Here is a 5027-nt window from a genome sequence, read left to right on the forward strand (position 1 = left end):
GGAGGGAGCGGGGTTTTTCGAGGTGGGGTGCGGGGGGGGGCGTCGTGGGGGGGTGCGGTGGGGTGGGGGGTGCGCCGTGTCGTGGGGGGGTGACGCGGGGTGGGGTGGGTCGAGCGCGGTTTTTCGAGGTGGGGTGCGGGGGGGGGGGGATATGCGCCGCGTCGTGGGGGGGTGCGGTGGGGTGGGGGGGTGCGCCGTGTCCTGGGGGAGTGACGCGGGGTTGGGTGGGTCGAGTGGGGTTTTTCGAGGTGGGGTGCGGGGGGGGGGGGATATGCGCCGCGTCGTGGGGGGGTGCGGTGGGGTGTGGGGGGTGTGCCGTGTCCTGGGGGGCTGACGCGAGGTGGGGTGGGTTGAGCGGGGTTTTCGGAGGCGTGGTGGGGTGGTATGGAGGGAGCGGGGTTTTTCGAGGTGGGGTGCGGGGCGGCGTCGTTGGGCTGTGCGGTGGGGTGGGGGGTGCGCCATGTCGTGGGGGGGTGACGCGGGGTGGGGTGGGTCGAGCGGGGTTTTCGGAGGCATTTGTGGTGTGGCGTGGAGGGAGCGGGGTTTTTCGAGGTGGGGTGCGGGGGGGGCGTCGTGGGGGGGTGCGGTGGGGTGGGGGGGTGTGCCGTGTCATGGGGGTGACGCGGGGTTGGGTTGGGTGGGGGAGTGACGAGGGGGGAAGGGGCGAAATTTGGAGGGGAGGGCGAATTTTTGGGGCGGGGGGGGAGGGGTGGGGTGGTGTGTGTTGAGGGGGGGGCGAAATTTCGAGGGGGGGAAGGGGAGGGGTGGTGTGGTGTGGTGTGTGTTGAGGGGGGGGGGTGGGGTGGTGTGTGTTGAGGGCGGGGGGGGGATTTTTCTGGGGGGGGGGGAGGGGTGGTGTGGTGTGGGGTGGTGTGTGTTGAGGGGGGGGGGGCGAATTTTTGGGGGGGGGGGGGGGGTGGTGGGGTGGTGTGTGTTGAGGGGTGGGCGAAATTTGGAGGGGGGGAAGGGGAGGGGTGGTGTGGTGTGTGTTGAGGGGGGGGGGGGGGATTTTTGAGAGGGGGGGGAGGGGTGGTGTGGTGTGTGTTCAGGGGGGGGGGGAAAGGGTGGGGAGGTGTGTATTGAGGGGGGGGGGCGAATTTTTGGGGGGGGGGGGAGGGGTGGTGTGTGTTGGGGCCGGGGGGTGGGGGGGCAAATTTTGGAGGGGGGGGAGGGGTGGTGTGGTGTGGTGTGTGTTGAGGGGGGTGGCCGAATTTTTGGGGGGGGGGGGGGGGGTGGGGTGGTGTGTGTTGGGGGGGTGCGAATTTTTTGGGGGCGGGGGCGGGGGAGGGGTTGGGTGGTGTGTGTTGAGGGGGGGGCGAAATTTGGAGGGGGGGAAGGGGAGGGGTGGTGTGGTGTGTGTTGAGGGGGGGGGGGGGGAGGGGTGGTGTGTGTTGAGGGGGGGGGGGTGGGGAGGGGTGGTGTGGCGTGGTGTGTGTTGAGGGGGGGGGCGAATTTTTGGGGGGGGAAGGGGCGAAATTTGGACGGGGGTGCGAATTTTTGGGGGGGGGGGAGGGGTGGGGTGGTGTGTGTTGAGGGGAAGGTGAAATTTGGAGGGGGGGAAGGGGAGGGGTGGTGTGGTGTGGTGTGGTGTGTGTTGAGGGGGGTGGCCGAATTTTTTTTGGGGGGGGGGTGGAGTGGTGTGTGTTGGGGGGGGGGGGGGGCGAATTTTTTGGGGGCGGGGGGGGGGGAGGGGTGGTGTGGTGTGTGTTGAGGGGGGGGGGGGGGAGGGGTGGTGTGGTGTGGTGTGGTGTGTGTTGGGGGGGGGGTGGGGGTGGTGTGTGTTGAGGGGGGAGGGGTGGGAAATTTTTGGGGGGGGGCGAATTTTGGAGGGGGGGGGGAGCGGTGGTGTGGTGTGGTGTGTGTTGAGGGGGGGTGGGCGAATTTTTGGGGGGGGAAGGGGCGAAATTTGGAGGGGGGGGCGAATTTTTGGGGCGGGGGGGGAGGGGTGGGGTGGTGTGTGTTGAGGGGGGGGCGAAATTTCGAGGGGGGGAAGGGGAGGGGTGGTGTGGTGTGTGTTGAGGGGGGGGGGTGGGGTGGTGTGTGTTGAGGGGGGGGGGGGGCGAATTTTGGAGGGGGGGGGAGGGGTGGTGTGGTGTGGTGTGTGTTGAGGGGGGGGGGCAATTTTTTGGGGGGGGGGGGGCAAAATTTGGAGGGGGGGGGGGGGGGGGTGGTGTGGTGTGGTGTGTGTTGAGGGGGGGGGGGGGGATTTTTGAGGGGGGGGGGGGGAGGGGTGGTGTGGTGTGTGTTGAGGGGGGGGAGGGGAATTTTTGAGGGGGGGGGGAGGGGTTGTGTGGTGTGTGTTGGGGGGGGGGGGGTGTGTTGGGGGGGGGGGGGGGAGGGGTGGTGTGGTGTGGTGTGTGTTGAGGGGGGGGGGGGATTTTTGAGGGGGGGGGAGGGGTGGTGTGGTGTTTGTTGAGGGGGGGGGGGGTGGGGAGGTGTGTATTGAGGGGGGGGGGCGCAAATTTTGGAGGGGGGGAGGGGGTGTGTGGTGTGGTGTGTGTTGAGGGGGGTGGCCGAATTTTTGGGGGGGGGGTGGGGTGGTGTGTGTTGGGGGGGGGGCGAATTTTTTGGGGGCGGGGGGGGGAGGGGTGGGGTGGTGTGTGTTGAGGGGGGGGCGAAATTTGGAGGGGGGGAAGGGGAGGGGTGGTGTGGTGTGTGTTGAGGGGGGGGGATTTTTGAGGGGGGGGGAGGGGTGGTGTGGTGTGGTGTGTGTTGAGGGGGGGGGGGGGGATTTTTGAGGGGGGGGAGGCGTGGTGTGGGGTGATGTGGTGTGGTGTGTGTTGAGGGGGGGGGGCGAATTTTTGGGGGGGGAAGGGGCGAAATTTGGACCGGGGGGGGCGAATTTTTTGGGGGGGGCGGGAGGGGTGGGGTGGTGTGTGTTGAGGGGAAGGCGAAATTTGGAGGGGGGAAGGGGAGGGTTGGTGTGGTGTGGTGTGGTGTGTGTTGAGGGGGGGGGGGGCGAATTTTGGAGGGGGGGGGGGGAGGGGTGGTGTGTGTTGAGGGGGGGGGCCAATTTTTTGGGGGGGGGGGGCAAAATTTGGAGGGGGGGGGGGAGGGGTGGTGTGGTGTGGTGTGTGTTGGGGGGGGGGGGGGAGGGGTGGTGTTTTGTGAGTTGAGGGGGGGGGGGATTTTTGAGGGGGGGGGAGGGGTGGTGTGGTGTGTGTTGAGGGGGGGGGGATGTGGTGGTGTGTGTTGAGGGGGGGGGGGGGGGGGGGAATTTTTGGGGGGGGGGGAAATTTTCGGGGGGGGGGGAGGGGAGGTGTGGGGTGGTGTGTGTTGAGGGGGGTGGGGGGCGAATTTTGGAGGGGGGGGAGGGGTGGTGTGGTGTGGTGTGTGTTGAGGGGGGGGCCAATTTTTTGGGGGGGGGGGGGGGGGCAAAATTTGGAGGGGGGGGGGGAGGGGTGGTGTTTTGTGTGTTGAGGGGGGGGGGGGGAATTTTTGAGGGGGGGGAGGGGTGGTGAGGTGTGTGTTGGGGGGGGGGGGGGGTGGGGTGGTGTGTGTTGGGGGGGGGGGGGATTTTTGGGGGGGGGGAGGGGTGGTGTGGGGTGGTGTGTGTTGAGGGGGGTGGGGGGGGGAGGGGTGGTGTGGTGTGGTGTGTGTTGAGGGGGGGGGGGGGAGGGGCGAATTTTTGGGGGGGAGAAGGGGCGAAATTTGGAGGGGGGGGGGAGGGGTGGGGTGGTGTGTGTTGAGGGGGGGGCGAAATTTGGAGGGGGGGAAGGGGAGGGGTGGTGTGGTGTGGTGTGGTGTGTGTTGAGGGAGGGGGGGGGAAGGGTGGGGAGGTGTGTATTGAGGGGAGGGGGGGGGGGGGGGGGCGAATTTTTGGGGGGGGGGGGGAGGGGTGGTGTGTGTTGGGGGCGGGGGGAAGGGTGGGGAGGTGTGTATTGAGGGGGGGGGGGGGGCGAATTTTGGGGGGGGGGGGGGGGAGGGGTGGTGTGGTGTGGTGTGGTGTGTGTTGAGGGGGGTGGCCGAATTTTTTGGGGGGGAGGGGTGGTGTGGTGTGTGTTGAGGGGGGGGGGTGGGGTGGTGTGTGTTGAGGGGGGGGGGGGGAGGGGTGGTGTGGTGTGGTGTGTGTTGAGGGGGGTGGCCGAATTTTTTTGGGGGGGGTGGGTGGAGTGGTGTGTGTTGGGGGGGGGGGGGGGGGGCGAATTTTTTGGGGGCGGGGGGGGGGGAGGGGTGGTGTGGTGTGTGTTGAGGGGGGGGGGAAGGGGTGGTGTGGTGTGTGTTGGGGGGGGGGGGTGGGGTGGTGTGTGTTGAGGGGGGAGGGGTGGGAAATTTTTGGGGGGGGGGGCGAATTTTGGAGGGGGGGGGGAGCGGTGGTGTGGTGTGGTGTGTGTTGAGGGGGGGGGCGAATTTTTGGGGGGGGAAGGGGCGAAATTTGGAGGGGGGGCGAATTTTTGGGGCGGGGGGGGAGGGGTGGGGTGGTGTGTGTTGAGGGGGGGGCGAAATTTCGAGGGGGGGAAGGGGAGGGGTGGTGTGGTGTGTGTTGAGGGGGGGGGGGGATTTTTGAGGGGGGGGGGGGAGGGGTGGTGTGGTGTGTGTTGAGGGGTGGGGTGGGGTGGTGTGTGTTTAGGGGGGGGGGGGGGGGGGCGAATTTTGGAGGGGGGGGAGGGGTGATGTGGTGTGGTGTGTGTTGAGGGGGTGGGCCAATTTTTTTGGGGGGGGGGGCAAAATTTGGAGGGGGGGGGGAGGGGTGGTATTTTGTGTGTTGAGGGGGGGGGGGGATTTTTGAGGGGGGGGGAGGGGTGGTGTGGTGTGTGTTGAGGGGGGGGGGATATGGTGGTGTGTGTTGAGGGGGGGGGGGAAATTTTTGAGGGGGGGGGAAAATTTTTTGGGGGGGGGGGAGGGGAGGTGTGGGGTGGTGTGTGTTGAGGGGGGTGGGGGGTGAATTTTGGAGGGGGGGGGAGGGGTGGTGTGGTGTGGTGTGTGTTGAGGGGGGGGCCAATTTTTTGGGGGGGGGGGGGGGCAAAATTTGGAGGGGGGGGGAGGGGTGGTGTGGTGTGGTGTGTTTTGAGGGGGGGGGGGGGAGG

Source organism: Lygodium microphyllum, chromosome 16 (assembly GCF_053477565.2).
Source record: "Lygodium microphyllum isolate KBCC chromosome 16, Lygodium_microphyllum_v1.1.10, whole genome shotgun sequence".
Taxonomy (NCBI): Eukaryota; Viridiplantae; Streptophyta; class Polypodiopsida; order Schizaeales; family Lygodiaceae; genus Lygodium; species Lygodium microphyllum.